Raw genomic sequence first — 16,570 nt, forward strand, 5'->3', positions numbered from 1 at the left:
TCCGAGGAGCTCCTCGTTCCCTGAGGAAACTGGGAGTCCTGGAGCGCGAGGCGTGGCTCTTGCCCGTGGCGCTGGAAGGAAGGGTGTGTGCGTTTGTGTGTGTGTGTGTGTGAGAGAGAGAGAGAGAGAGAGAGACTGTGTGTGTGTGTGTGTGTGTGTGTGTGTGTGAGGTGTCTTCTCGCGCGCCTCCTCCAGCCCTTTTCCAAGCCTCAAGCTTTCCTCCTCCCGCCCCCTCGCCCCCCGCCTCTCAGCATGAGGGGCGCGAGCCGACCCCCTGGCGAGCGGGCGGGCGCCCACCTGGCAGCCCCACCCCGGCAGCAGGTAAAGCCCCGCCCCTCGGGTGTGTGAGGCGACGGCAGGCAAGTGGCGACGGCGCTCCTCTTCTTCTTCCTCGGGCTCCCGGCGCTCGCTCTGCCCTGAACGAAGCCTCGCCTCGGCTCCGCGCACCTTCTTCGGGGGAGGAAGAGAGAGACGACCGCTCGAGCGCGGGGTGAGTGAGTCAGGGGGGCAGCGGGTGCGCGGGCTCTGGGCGAAGCGTCGCCTCCTCCTCCTCCTCCTCCTCCTCGGGAACTGCCTCATATAGCGAGTCAGGCGATTGGTCCATCCGGGAGGGTCTGCCCCTGCCTAGCCTCCAGCTGATGCCCTCCAGATGTTTGGGCCTGCCAGCTCCCGCCCTCTCTGCTAGGCCTGGTGGGAGTTGGGGGGTGTTTGGGTGTGTTCAGCCCCACCTAGAGAGGATCGGGTTAGAGGGCAGGGGCAAGCCAGTGGGGTGTAAGCAGGAAGCCAGAAATGATGGGCAACAACTCCCACCATGGGCCTAGCCAGAGGGGGCAACGAAATAAATATATTTAACTGACCAAATGCATCACAGATAATTTGGTTGTTCCCACTACCACCACCACATAAGGACTGCCCCCCCCCAATAAATCCTAGCTATACCCATGACTCCCAGTATGACCAGTTGCCAGGCTTTAAGCAAAACAGTTTGTCCACAGCTATTGTTTGGCTACCCTGGGATGCGAGGAGGCAGGGAAGGTGGTCTTTGGGAACTGGCCATGACACTCCAGGGTTTCAGACACGAGGCCCTGCAGGGAGGTGCCAAAGATCAAACATGGAAACTTTTGCATGCAAAGCGTGGCTTCTGCACACGTGTCAAGGCGTGGGATAAGGAAGTGGCTTTGAACACACGCTCCTTGGATTCTGAGGCATTTGTATTTTTTCAGGCTGAAGAATGTGTCAGAATAGTTTCTGTTGCACTCTGCTAGCCTGTGTGTCCTCACCCCTTGGTCTCTCTGACTCTTGCTCTGTGCTAGGTTAGATCTAGCCTGCAGCCACTAGAGACAGGTGATGTCCATCTCTAGAAGGCTGCAAGTATTGCCATGCAAATTCTGATCGATGTCCACCTAGTCCAGCGATGTCCACCTAGTGCCAGCCAGACACCTCCAGGAAGTTCACAAGCAAAATCCCCTCCAAATTTTAGTTTTATGTTCGTTTTGCTTATAGACAATCCCTTCACCAAATGGTCATGGGCCAGTTACAAAACCGTCGCAGTTCAAATAAGTGCAATATACAGGTCTTAAAAATAAAAATAAAGGGCCAATATCAGAATAACAAAACCACAGCACAGAACAACAGACTGTAGCAACGCAGGAGGCAGGAAGACATCCACTCAACCAAAGGCTCAAGTAAAGAGGTGTGTCTTAGCCAATCACCAAGAAGCATACAATGGTGGCATAGGACACACTTGGAAGGCCATTTGATAACCTGGGGACCACCTCAGCTAATGCGGATTACAATTCCCATGAGCCCAAGCCAGCACAGTCAGGGATGTTGGGAGGTGTAGTCTGACAACCTCTTGAGGTCACTGGGTTGGGGAAGGTTGCTCTGTTTGTTCCCCGGGAGTGCTGTTTCTTGCTCATGGCAAATAGCCCTTACTATGACTATTCAGAGCAAGGTTTGCCTGTGCATTTAACACTTTGCAGAGTGGGCAGGAATTCAGTAGGGAGAACGGTTCCCACCACTGTGGCATCGTTGGGGCTGAAAGGCTAAGCTGTTGAAGTATGCGTGTCATGCAAGTGTTAGAAATAGAGGAACCTTGTGAAGAAGAGGAGGAGGGGACCTGGCAACCCTTGTTCAAAGAGTGTCCCCTTTGAACAGGGTGGGTTCAAGTTCAGAACTCATCTATTTCTTTTTTTCCAGCTGGGTTGCAACAACTTCTTTTTATAGGGGGAAAAAATCTATTTTCTTTTATTTGTTTTCTTCACACTAGTATATTTCCTGTGGGCTTTTAAAGACAAATATTGCTGTGTTTCAGTTTGTCCATGTATTTTGGGGCCTTCTGGTGTTCACCTAAATGTATAGATATAGGGACCTGCACCAAATACATAATTTGAGCTACAAGGGAGTTATTTGCTTTTTTTGGCCAAATTTTATATGCCTTAAGTTACATTAAACATGACTAGTCTTCCTTATCAGTACCATTCATCAAGTAAACTGAGAAATCAAAAATACTTAGATCAGCTGTGTTTGGGTGTGTGGTCTAAAAATAAATTGAATACAAACAAAAGCACATTACACACTGGCTTGTATTTGAGTCAAGCAGCTATAATTACAATTGGGGCTGTAAATTCAAATCTCAGTTTTACTTGAACAAACAAGCTAGACTGTGATTCACAAACATGAGTCCTGTTTGGTTCCAGCTTGCTATTAACTTTGTTTTCTTTTCTTGTCATTTTCCTCTGCTCTCCAACTATGGAGCTGCATTTTTCTCTTATAATTCGTAGGTTATACTATATTTGTTTCCATAAAGCTTTGCTGGACCAATAATTGTGGTGACTCTCTCTGAGAGTGCAGACCTGCAAATGTCAATAATTGCACACCTGAGCTATTCAGCCGACAGTTTTTATTTATGTTTCATATGGACTCTCTTTCATATGGACAGAATACTGGGTGACTTTGTTTTATGAGGGAATAGACTCCAAAGTCTACCCCTTTGCTTTGTAGTGTGTTTTGCATAAAGAAGGGGGCAGTTTTGAGGAAGGTACCATGGCCAACTTCCACTTGCAAAAGCCCTTGGTGAGGAAATTCTGTCCTTGCCCCTACCATCTGTTGAACTCAGCTGGGATGGACTTTAGGCATGCACGGATTTCCAACATTTGTGGTGCTGTGCCCACGGCTAACTTTGGCTGAATTCAGTGCTTGTGCACATGCTGCTCCCAACAACATTACACAGCTTGGTTTTTAAATTTTTTGAAGGCTGACAGCATCGCATGAACCGGATCTTGCATGGAAGGAAACGTGGGAGTTGGTCTGCAGCATCTATTTTACGAATTTATCTGAAGTCATAACGACACCAAATTTTGTGATATGGGAGTTGGTGGCTTGATGGGGGTCACACTCCTTCTGATGGAGTGGTTTGCCACCAGGGCTGTTCAGAGACAGTAGGTGATATTTCTGATCTGCAGTGCTTTCTGTCTGTTACACTTCATCGACAGCCACACACTTACCAACAAATGGGGGATCTTGGCAGCTGTAATTGCATGGCTTTGTAATTGCACATAGTGACTGCTGCAGCGAGTACCATGAGATATTCAGCAGTGTAGGCTTTATAGGTTACCTGTGCTACCCCCAAGAGCACTGCTTAGTTACCAAGTGATGGCCATTGCCTACAAAGTCCTAAAGTTGCTAAATTTGGTATTCCTTGGGAATACCTCTGTCCCATCGAAGCGCTCCACCTTGAGAGATCTGACTGTGAGCTGGTTTTGGTAACACTCAGAAGCAGAGTAGTCATGACAAAGTTGTGGAATATTCTCGCTGAAGAGGCGTGTCGTAGCCTGACCCTGTAATGTTTTCCACAGATATTTCCAGGCTCTTGGTCAGTTATTGGTTCACCTGGAGCTGATCCACCTTGCCAATTCTCCGTATGGTTAGCACCTTGAGCCTTACTGAAAAACAGCATAAAGACTATCTAATGCAGTGCTTCTGCAAGAGTGCAGAAGGGACAATCCCTGCCATTTCTTCCCTACTGGAGTCCCACCTAAAAGCCTCCACTGACAATCAGGAAAACCTTACAGCTTTTCAGGGCTGTAGTGGGGAAGAGGAGAAAGAAATTGCCCTCGCACAAGCACTGCATTGTAGTTACCCCGTAACAGAATTCTGCTGAATCACTGGAAAATTTGGCAATACTACCAAACCTTCAAATACTTGGCTCATCGCTCATGTCTTTCCTTATCAGCTTGTAACAGACACCATAACAAGAGGTAAAAACATTGAGGATCAGTACTGATTTGTTGTGTGCCCTAACTACTAGAATTCCTGGAATTATTTGGCTTTTGACCTCCTTTTCTTCATTATGTTTTAAGGCATATGTGTTTGTGGTATAATCCTTTACAGATGTCGATCCATTAGTCTCTCAACTTCAGCGTTGCATTTTAAATAAATAGGCTCTACAGTAGCATCTGCTGCGCATAAATCAAGGCAGGAGTTACTTCAAAGTGACAGATTAGATGTAAATCTTCCTGGTTGATGAAAAGGAAATGTTAACATTCCTTTTGGGAGAGGGAGAATGAAAACCCGCAAGGGACTGGCTTCATCCGTGTTCAGGATTGAACTCATGAAATCTGAACTTGAGCCTTGTCAGTTTAGGCTTGCAGTAGGGAACAACTGTCTGCATTTGATAGAGACTTGTGATTGTTAACAGGATCGCTGTATTTTGAAACAAAGAGTCCTCAGGGCATGCTGTTCATCAGATATGATGAAAAGACAAGGTAGCATCTGGGTTTTGGGAAAGCATTTCAAGCATCTGCTTACAGGAAAAAATATTATCTCTATGCCATTCATTCTGAAAACAGCCTTCTTATTTGCATTAGAAAACAGGATCACCCAAACTGGTGCACGTGTTCTTTAAGAGAAAGATTTTGGGGTTGGGGTAGGTATTCAAAGTACTATGTTTCTACATGCCTTAGCTGTTATTCAGACAATAGCCATCTTTCTGCCTGTGACACAGGGAAATCTGCTTTTGAAATGGAGGGGGATTTCAGAAATAAATTGTGACATGGCATGGCGTGTGTGTGATGTCAGCTGCTCAAATAAAAAATGATTAAAATTTTCCCCAAGGCACATGCAAGCCTTTAGGTCTGCCAGAAATAGCTGTCTGGACTCCCAAGTCTTTGCTTACAGTATGATTTAACTTTCGGGTGTATCCCTGCTGCTGAGGTTTGTAATTATTATTAATGATAATTTAGATAGGACTATTTATAAATGTATAGCTCTGTTTTTGACAAGGCTGTCAAACAAAAAGGCCCTGTGGGGAGCTTATCACGCTCTTTAATGAGATCCTGGTGCGGCCTATGGAAGGGGTGGGGAGATTTCAGGCTTGGGAGCTCTACAATATTGGTGTTTGGTTTTTGCTAGAACCCCCAAGATCTATCAGCCAGAGCCCTGTGCAAAAGGCATAGAATTAAAGAACAATGTGCCTCAGAGCACATTCTCAGCCCAGGAATTTGTTATCAGTATCAGAACTATTGTTCCATAACATCCGAATCAGGAGAGGCTAAAAAGCTTTTTGGTTCAGTGTCTGGATGTAGTTGTAGACTGGATGAGGGCCAATAAGCTGTGTTCGAATCCTGGGAAGACCGAGGCTCTTTGAGTCTGTGGTTCCCATGTTCAGGAAATTAGCAATTTACTTGTTCTGGATGGGGTTGCACTCCGTCTGAAGGAGCAGGTGCTTATATTGGGGATACATCTCTGTCAATAGAAGCCCAAGTGCCCTCTATGCTAGGAGTGCCTTTTACCAGCTTTAAACAAAAAAAAATCCTTCCAGTAGCACCTTAAAGACCAACTAAGTTAGTTCTTGGTATGAGCTTTCGTGTGCATGCACACTTCTTCAGATAACACATGAAAGCTCATACCAAGAACTAACTTAGTTGGTCTTTAAGGTGCTACTGGAAGGAATTTTTTTTGTTTTGACTATGGCAGACCAACACGGCTACCTATCTGTAACTTTTACCAGCTTTGTCTGCTTTGCCAGCTATGGCTGTTCCTAGCTTGACCACTGTAGTCCTTGCATTGGTAACCTTGAGACTAGATTACTGTAATGTGCTCTGGGTCTGGTTTAGAAGATCCAGCTGGTGCAGAATGCTGCGACTAGGTTGCTGATGGAAGCTTCTGGTTGAGAACGTGTGACATCAAAACAGCTTCACTGGCTGCCCATCTGCCACCAAGCCATGTTCAAGGTCCTTGCATTGATCTCCAAAGCTCTGAAGAACTTGGGTCTAGGACACCTCAGGGATTGCTTGAATCCTTATATCCCAGCTCACTGAGATCATCTGCAAGAGCATCTCTGGTCATTCCCCAAGTTGATGAGGCTAATTTGACAACAACAGGAAACTGAGACTTTAGTGTTATTGGCTCAGTCCTCTGGAACAACCAGCCAATAGAGATTCAGTGGGTGACTTCAGCACAAGCTGTTAAACACCTGCTGAAAACTTTCCTCTTCTGCCAGTCTAATAATAGTACACACCATGTCTGCTGATGTTTGTTTTTGTTTTGCTTTTAACTTAAAAAAAACTTTTAAGGATTTTACTGTCTGGTTTTATGTTTTTATATTGTTCTAAACTGCTGTTATACATTTTTATGATGCAGTGGTATATAACTATCTTGTTAAATAAATAAATGAAATGAAATGAACTTATTCTTTTCAGGTAAAAATCTATTGCAGATTAGCTTTCCTCATTTCAGCAGCCTAATTTAAAAAGTTGTTTTGTTGTTTCTGTTGCTAAAACAACTGGAAACCAGAAACACTTGAAAATCTATCTACCTGTAGATCCCAATCTACCTTCTGACCACCCCTTGCCTATGGCACCTGCCATATTATTAAACCATCTCCAGGGTTGGTCTTTAGGGTGAATACTTCCACATCCATTTTGATAAGTGATGGATGGAAAAGGACTATTTTCTTCTGGGATTTTCATTATACAACAAGGTAAAGAGTATCTTCTATTTGTTTGATATACTTAATTCTAAGAAATGTATACCCCATTTTTTCATTAATAAAAATAATCCACAAGGTTAATATAGTACAATAGTAAGATAGATTAAACTAAAATAAAGCAACTGCATAATAAAACCAGCAACATGTAGTATGAAAATATTATTAATTAACACATATGTAGTTAAAAAAACCAATTTTTTGTTTTATCGTATTCAAGCTACACATTTTTGGAAGATTTTTCTGGGGCTGCAGGACAGTTTTATACTTTGAATTTGAGCTCATTATGTTGGGTTTCTTAATTGGGTGTCAGATTCAGGTGGGATATTTTTTAGTAAAAATATATAAATATGGTTCCTAGACATTTGGTGAATAGTATATCTGGCCCTATAAATTTTTTGTATGGAGACTAATTTGCTCAAAAATGAAGCCAAGATATATGCTGAAATTTTCACATGCATTCAACTAACTCACACTTTCTCTAGTATTGTTTGCAGTGTGAGGGGGTTATTCGAACATTATGCTGTCCATCAAGAAAATAGCACACTATTGTTCAAAAGAAGAGTAGGAGTAAGTAATAGGCATAGGTGGTTGACTACTGTTAACTCTTCATTTCTTGCAGATTTAAGTCAGTGTGTCCTATAGCTTACCCTAACAGGTTCCTATTTGAACATTTTTTTTGCACATTTTATTTACATATGCCCTAGGATAATAAGTCAAAGGAATTTTCACACTGGTAGTAAAAATACTTGCGCATTGGGGACTTAGTTATAGACAAGGACTCTTGAGTTTTATCCAGTCTTCTACGAGTGCAGCACCCAAATGAATCCCCATAGGGCTCTGTTTCCTCCTCTTCCTCTCTCCACAGCATGTATACTCAAGGCACTCACAATGCCAGGCCCTTACGGGAATTAGGAGTGAGGCCTATGTGCACCCCCCATTCATGAAAGAAGCCTATAGTATCTCTGCACATGCCCATGGGTGCATACCAAAGCTGGAGAGAGGGGAGAAAGGGGCATACCATCAGTGGTGTAACTGAGCCCATGATATTTCATTCTTATCCACATGGGTTTTATGTAAAATCAAGCATTTTGCACCAGTTTGCCCAAGGTTTTCTGTATCTTTAGAGATAATTGGGAGGGAGGGAATATTACCATTATTATCTAATAAGTAGCTTCTGTTTACGAATTGAAATGTTCAATCGAAAACAAATGTGTTGCATATAATCCATTGCAAATTGCATATGCAATCGCATCCAGGTGTGTGTGTGTAAAATATCCCTTTCAAGCAGTACATCTACTTCAGTTGCTCCTTTATCACTCCTCTCTATCCTTGATGAACCCTCTCAGTTCCCTGATACATCCCAGTACAGTCATACCTCGGGTTGAAGTTGCTTCAGGTTGAGCGCTTTCGGGTTGCGCTCCGCAGTGACCCAGAAGTAACGAAATGCATTACTTCCGTTTCGCCACTCGCGCATGCACAGACGGTCAAAATGACATCACATACTTTTGCGGAAGCGGCAAATTGTGACCCGCGCACATGCAGACGCGGGTTGAGTTCGCTTCTGGATGCGAACGGGGCTCTGGAACAGATCTCGTTCGTATCCAGAGGTAGCACTGTACTAAAAACTAAATTCTGTTGACTTTGGTAAATCTTACTCCCTATACGTGAATATAGGGATGCAAGCTTTACTAGACTGAAAAAAATCCTGGAATTCCTTTAATTGCCATATCTGTGTAATGCAAAATAAGTTATTCTGGACATTTATATCCAAAAAGTCACAATCTGGGGAATTTACACACCCTTTCATTATTATTATTTTTTTAAAAATTACCCTCTGGTTGTATCCAACTCTTACTCCTTGTTCCCCTCATACTGTTCAGACCTGTAAGATCCTGCCTGTTTACATTGTATAAAAAAGCAGACATATTTGTACAATTGGAGGTATTTCCCTGTCAGCTAGATGTAAGACTTGATCAGAATGTGTTATTCACTGGTAAGGATCTTTTTTTAAAAGGCCTTGCATGCTGTGTAAAAGCAAATATTTAATCATATGACAGATAACAAAGGATGAAAGAGAGATTCTTTGAATCTAATGTATACCTTGCAACCATGTATGTACTTAGGACAGAGTAGGAAACGGGCGACTGTGCTAAGAAAATGAAAGATGTTGAGGTGCAATTGAGACTACAATCCTATACCCATTTACTTGTAAGTAGCCTCATTAACACAGTGAGGCATTACACATGTATAGGATTGCACTGTGAATCATTCAGATCTGTGTTTTGCACACAGGCACCTCTACAATTTAGGGACATTGTTATCTTCTGCGTTAGAGAGAATGAGAAGAACCACTTTCCCCTTTTTGTGTTCTGTTTCCATCCTTTTGCTTCTTGAATTATAATGCTGGTGATATTTCCATGCATCCCAACTCTATGCAGGTTTTTCATTTGCACCTAGTTTTGGTGGCATTCCCCTTGGAGTTGCCAGGATGATGGAGGTTTCCCAGATGGTACTCAATAGCACAGCTTTGCTAGAGCTGTATCCCCAATAATGGCTGTGTTGTGCTATATCCATGTCATGTTAACAACTAGAGTGAAGTAAATCTGGTGATCAGCTTATGTCAGATGAGCCCTGCCTAGTGTGCTGATCCTTGGACCGCTTCTGATTATTTCAATCCTCCGCCAAGGGACCAGATGCCATAAAGGTTATTGCTATTGTTGCTTTCAGGAATTTGTAAAAGAAAGCTGTGCTAAAAGAGTGCAAGGCACTTTATGAACTGGGAGAAAATATTAAGGACATTTGAAAAGCCTGCTGGATTAGGCCAGTCGCTCATCTAGCCCACCACTCTCCCCTTCTGTGGTTTCCAGCAACAGGTGTTCAAAAGCATTACTGCTTCCATTCTTCAGTAATATGTGAATGACTGACTTGTGCAAGCTTGAAAATAGCCACTGCCTTAGTTCTTTTGGATGAGTAAGTCACATGACTTCCACAGTCCCGAAAGACGCATGTCCTGGTTTCCTTTGGGACTTGTTGGTGGTTTTTGTAGTATGCATTCCAGAAGGTCTACACTCCAGAGCAGAACCCTGGTAGATGAAGGGAACGCAGTGGATGTAGCCTACCTTGATTTCAGCAAGGCATTTGACAAGGTGCCCCATGATACTCTTGTAAAGAAGCTGGTAAAATGCAGTCTTGACTATGCTACCACTCAGTGGATTTGTAACTGGCTGACTGACCAAACCCAAAGGGTGCTCATCAATGGTTCCTCTTCATCCTGGAGAAGAGTGACTAGTGGGGTGCCACAGGGTTCTGTCTTGGGCCCAGTCTTATTCAACATCTTTATCAACGACTTGGATGATGGACTCAAGGGCATCCTGATCAAATTTGCAAATGACACCAAACTGGGAGGGGTGGCTAACACCCAAGAGGACAGGATCACACTTCAAAACGACCTTAAGAGATTAGAGAACTGGGCCAAAACAAACAAGATGAATTTTAACAGGGAGAAATGTAAAGTATTGCACTTGGGCAAAAAAAATGAGAGGCACAAATACAAGATGGGTGACACCTGGCTTGAGAGCAGTACATGTGAAAAGGATCTAGGAGTCCTGGTTGACCACAAACTTGACATGAGCCAACAGTGTGACGCGGCAGCTAAAAAAGCCAATGCAATTCTGGGCTGCATCAATAGGAGTATAGCATCTAGATCAAGGGAAGTAATAGTGCCACTGTATTCTGCTCTGGTCAGACCTCACCTGGAGTACTGTGTCTAGTCCTGGGCACCACAGTTCAAGAAGGACACTGACAAACTGGAACGTGTCCAGAGGAGGGCAACCAAAATGGTCAAAGGCCTGGAAACGATGCCTTATGAGGAACGGCTAAGGGAGCTGGGCATGTTTAGCCTGGAGAAGAGGAGGTTAAGGGGTGATATGATAGCCATGTTCAAATATATAAAAGGATGTCACATAGAGGAGGGAGAAAGGTTGTTTTCTGCTGCTCCAGAGAAGCGGACACGGAGCAATGGCTCCAAACTACAAGAAAGAAGATTCCACCTAAACATTAGGAAGAACTTCCTGACAGTAAGAGCTGTTCGACAGTGGAATTTGCTGCCAAGGAGTGTGGTGGAGTCTCCTTATTTGGAGGTCTTTAAGCAGAGGCTTGACAACCATATGTCAGGAGTGCTCTGATGGTGTTTCCTGCTTGGCAGGGGGTTGGACTCGATGGCCCTTGTGGTCTCTTCCAACTCTATGATTCTATGATTCTATGATTCTAAGTGGGGAACCTTTGGTGCTCCAGATGTTGCCGAACTACAGCTCCTGTCAGCCCTAGCAAGCATGGCCAGGGATGATGGGAGTTGGAGTTCTGGAGGGACAGAGGTTCCCCATACTTGCTGTGCAGGCAATGCGTAGGACTGCTTCTTCCTTTCTGTGTATTTCAGATGACTACTATTTATCAAGGTTCACATTTAAAAATCAAGCAATATGCCATGTGCATGTTATTCGATGCCACAATTACAAGAGGCCAACTGAAACACTCAAATATTTTCAATGTTTAAAGCATGGGTAGGCAAACTAAGGCCTGCGGGCCAGATCAGCCCCAATTGCCTTCTGGATCTGGCCCGCGGATGGTCCGGGAATCACCACATAGATCGCCAGCGTTCGCATTCTTTCTCTCTCCCTTCCATGGTGGCGGTGCCTCCTCCCTCCCTCCTCCTGGCTTCTCCCCACCCTGCCTAGAGGAGGAAGGGGGCTGGGCTTTATTGGTGCCAGCAGCAGCAGCAGCAGCAGCAGCACTTGAGCGGCCGCCATTTTAAGCAGCCCCTCTCTGGAGCCCTTTCGTGTGCCACTCATTGTCCTCCTGCTGCTGCTGCAAGCCCCTACCACTCGCAAGACACAGGTAAGCAGCATCGGGGCTTGTGGTGCTCTTGCATCATTCCCCCCCAACTAAAGTCCAGCCCCCCACAAGGTCTGAGGGACAGTGGACTGGGCCCCTGCTGAAAACATTTGCTGACCCCAGTTTAAAGCTTGCTTTCTTATGAGGCACATTTTAGCTTGTGGATTGGCTTCTTACAAAACTCTCTTTCACCTAACAAACAGTGTTGTCACTGGGTGTGTAGAGGCAGTTTTGGCTCATGATTACTGCTTGGCAGCATCTCTGGACAAAATTGCCTATGAAGATGATGCTTGGCTTAGCCAAAACTATTAAAATCTGATCATTCATATAAAATAGGCAAGTAATATATAGAAGGTAAATAGTGACTGTGTGAAGTAACTTAGTTTTTAATTGGCTTGGCTATCGTGGAGCCCTATGGTCATGACTGTGATACTCATGCTCTCTGTGTTATACTTCCAGCTTCATTGTGTTGTGTAGAAGAAACCGAGATATAAAGAGGTGGCCACATCATTTTTTTTTAGAAATCATTATAACTAAAGGTATCCTCTTCATGAAACTTACTCTGAAAAAAAATATATTATTGCCTGAAAGTGTTTTTGGCCTGTACTACTTGGAACAAGAATGAAAAAGTTTATATTTTTAATCAAATGATATTCTAAGGCTGTAGCCCTCTGCACTATTCTTTTTAAGTTCTCAGTGAATCTAAGGGCCCAACACTTAAATTATATTTTAAAGTTGTACGTGTCTTGTCTTACACCTTAAAATACTGTGTGAAAGGTATACAGACCCAGGTTTGCAAATGTCTACCATATGGCTCAAGGCGTTGTGATGGGCTGTAATTTCTTACTGAATGCTTGCCTGGTGGCAAACTCTGGTTTGCCTCTGGGTAAGATGTGAAATGTGCCTCATTTTAAAAATAAACATGAAAATAATTGGATGCAAGAAAATTCTCTTTAAAGCCTTCCGTGTACTCCCTGTGCACACAGATATACATAACATATTTGGTTCACTTCTAAATTAGTCTGAAAAGTGAAACCCATTGTAGGAGCAATACACCTTTGCTTTTATCCAGGGTTTTAATATAATGGATTACCTACAATTGCTGTAATTGGTAAGCCTGTCATAAAAACATAATAGAGAGTGCCTCTGTAAATTAGGATTAATGTTGTTCAGTTCTTTTGTGGTGGATTAACAGTGATTGACATCAGTTGAGAGCCTGGATTCGGTTAATAGTGTCATGCCAAGAGTAATCAGTGAAGTTCTGTGTGTTTGTCTTACCTTTAAGTCCCCTGAAAGCTTGCTTTGGAGGCAAGGAGCTGTAATGTTTATTCTGAAAATGTGTGGCCCTTGGAAATGTTGCGACATTTTTCCTGTAGCAGACCACACAGAGGACTTTGGTCTTGAACCTGCCTTGGGAAGTAGCTAGTTGAGGTTTCAGAGCAGACTGCTAATTCTACACCAACCAGTACAGTGGTGCCCCGCAAGACGAATGCCTCGCAAGACGGAAAACTCGCTAGACAAAAGAGTTTTCCGTTTTGGAGGTGCTTCGCAAAATGAATTTCCTATGGGCTTGCTTCGCAAGACGAAACCCGAGTTCCTGCGGGTTTTTTTTCCTTCCCCCCCCTTTTCTAAGCCGCTAAGCCGCTTATCGGCTTATCCGATAAGCTGCTAAAAGCCGCTAATAGCGCTAATCCGCTAAGCCGTCAATGGGCTTGCTTCGCAAGACGAAAAAACCGCTAGACGAAGAGACTCGCGGAACGGATTCTTTTCGTCTTGCGAGGCACCACTGTATAGATGAAGGATATGAATACCTTTATCAGTCTCATGGACATAGAAGTATGTTCTGCAATGTAGTAAAGAGTACGATGATCAGATTTAAACTTTTTGAAGGGTGAGCTATCCAGATACCTAGCTCTTTTAATGCAACTGCTATTGTAGTTTTTGATTTGACAGCTTCAATTTTAAAATTAGTTGCATTCATTTATTAAATTTCTACACCACTCGAAGATCACAGGGCACCCACTTTACAATATAAAAACACAAAAATACATCTGCAGTGGCAACTAATGCAGGAGTTACTAAAGCATTTCCTGCAGGGCATGCTCCTGTGGTTTGTCCGCCAAGCTCATCTTAGTATGTACACAGAAAAACTAGTAATTCCAAAAGCTTTAAGAGCTTCTTAAACAGAGCATCAATACATAGAGATTAATGCTTTCTTTGCATAAACTAAGGCTGCATTTGCATGGCAGTTTCCCTGTTTGTTTCCACATTATATATTTGAGCTTTCACATAACATAAGGTCATGTGGAATCTAGTGGAAGTTTAGTGCTCATTTCCATGTTAATTGCTTCTGGGATGGGGTGGGGTATGGGGAACCCCATTCTCAGTGCTGTTAACCTAGAAAACCACTAGAGTAAAGAGATGAAATTTGGGGTATTATACTGACATGCAGTTTTCATGGGGGAATATGCATGTGCAGGAAGCATGCATGTGCAGGGAGGTTGGAGAATGTCCAATGACATGCATTTTTGTGTAAAACACGCACACATTCCATTAATGTGAATGAAATTTTGCATGACTTGATCAGTAAAAAAGTCAAAGTACCATAATGCAACAAGTAAAGGTAAAGGTTAAAGGACCCCTGACAATTAATTCCAGTTGCGAACGACTCGGGGGTTGCGGCACTCATCTCGCTTTACAAGCCGAGGGAGCTGGTGTTTGTCCGCTTCTGCAGACAGTTTTTCTGGGTCATGTGGCCAGCATGACTAAGCCGCTTCTGGCAAAACCAGAGCAGCACACGGAAACACTGTTTACCTTCCCATCGGAGCGCTACCTATTTATCTACTTGCACTGTGTGCTTTTGAACTGCTAGGTTGGCAGGAGCTGGGACCGAACAACGGCAGTTCACCCCATCACGGGGTCTCAAACCGCTGACCTTCCGATTGGCAAGTCCAAGTGGCACAGTGGTTTAAACCACAGTGTCACCTGCGTCCCAATGTAACAGGTACTGCATTGCAAAAAGAACATTAGAAAACAGCACAGAAGCACTTGAATTATAATCAAGAAAACTAATGTAATATTCTCCATATCTGAATGCACCTTAAAAGAGTTTCCTATAAAAGGAAGTCTAGATTGGGGACCAAGAAGCGAATGCTTATTGTGAAGGAGAAAAGGATAAATGAGGAGGACAGAGCCACCCAACACCTGAGTGAACAATTACTCCCTTTTAGACAAATGGGTGTTATCTGAATTCATCTGCCAACTGACAAGCAGTTCTTAAGGTAACCTAGCAATAAGCTACTGGAAGTTCACAACTAAAGTATTTGTTAACAACTGTATGCCTGAATGCAGAGTATAATCTTTCTGGAGGATGCCTAAATTCTGCTGTCAGGGACTAAAAGGTTCGTGCTAAAAGATAATAATAAAAAAATCTGTAGCAATAACTTCCCCAGGCAATGTTAGTAAAGCATGAGCCACAGAGCTTCACTGGAAAGAATGAAGGGCTTACTTAGAACAGGTGCAGAAATTTGAATGCTTTTCTACTCCTTTGCAGATTTATTGCAGTCTGGAATCAAGCAGATGACAAAAGTTACTGTTGGGAACATAGAAAACTGTCATATATCTCTATATAAGAGTCAGGCCATTGGTCCATATAGCTTAGTGTTGTCCATACTGACTGTAGAGAAGCTGCTCTGCAGGGTTTCAGATACGATACTCTCCCAGGCATACCTGGAGATGCCAAAGATTGAACTTTCCTCATGCAAAATGTGTGCTCTGCTCTCCCACTGAGCTACAGCCTTTCTCTTAATTGCTTCCCAACTTCAAAGGTGATGGTGAAAGTTACCATTATGGTAAACCCTAAGAAAGACTTTGCAACCATTTACAGCCATGCCTGAAAAGCCTTACAAAGGATCTGAGAGTATATTATTCTAAAGCTCAAAAGAGTCTGGTTGTTTGTCTGATGCTAACATTTCCTAACATGCCTCAAGTTTTTCTCAGCTCGATTATAGACATAGCTTAAGACGTAGCTCACTTGCTTTTTAGTACCCCATGTTCTTTGGAAGATCATGAAGTGCAAGCCGTGTAACTCTGTACCAATTTGCAGAGATGCCCCAGTGGTGTTTGTGTCGGTATAACAGTGGATATGTGGGAAAGTTTCTCAAGCGACAACTGGGTGCAGATTTGTTCTGATTTTGGGTAATTACCTCCTCTTTTTCTTCTTCCACGAGTGTGTCTGCAATGTTGCATCCACCTGTAATGTTTTCTGCAATTCCAGAATTCCAGAAGGAGGGTGTGTCCTTCTGAACTGTGGGTCTCAAAGTATGATGTGAAACTTGCCAATTAAATTGGACCCATGAGACCTCCCAGCCATTCTATTAGCCTGTTTTTATCAGAATTTCTGATAGTGCTTTGGTTGGAAGTGGACTCTCCACTTCTCCCTACCCAATCTCTGCAGCTTTGTTTGCTGCATAGATTTCCATTGAGGGCCAATGTGCAATCTTCATTATGGGTAGTGGGTACTTTGTGCTCTGGTGTCTGGGACCAGTAGTCTGAGCCCCTTTTTCAGGTGATGAGGTTGAGGACTCTTAACCAGAAGAGGAAGCACACACAAGGCTAGCTGCAGAAGCACTTCTACCATATGACTTCATTGCAGAAGACCTAGTGTGAAACTAGAGGCTGTCCTACTCC

General features: G+C 43.5%; 1 protein-coding gene across 3 annotated transcripts in view; it reads left to right on the plus strand.

The window, feature by feature from the left end:
• The first annotated feature begins 212 nt into the window (after positions 1–212).
• LYPD6B (LY6/PLAUR domain containing 6B) overlaps positions 213–16,570 on the plus strand; it is a 62,415-nt gene continuing 46,057 nt past the window's right edge. For 2 of the 3 annotated variants that reach the window (XM_079995043.1, XM_079995042.1), the window contains exon 1: positions 214–490. The gene's annotated coding sequence lies outside the window, so the exon portion shown is untranslated. Of the gene's footprint in view, positions 491–16,570 lie in introns of all 3 variants that reach the window. The other variant, XM_079995045.1, reaches the window with a different exon arrangement.

This window comes from Podarcis cretensis (assembly GCF_951804945.1).
Source record: "Podarcis cretensis genome assembly, chromosome: 1".
Taxonomy (NCBI): Eukaryota; Metazoa; Chordata; class Lepidosauria; order Squamata; family Lacertidae; genus Podarcis; species Podarcis cretensis.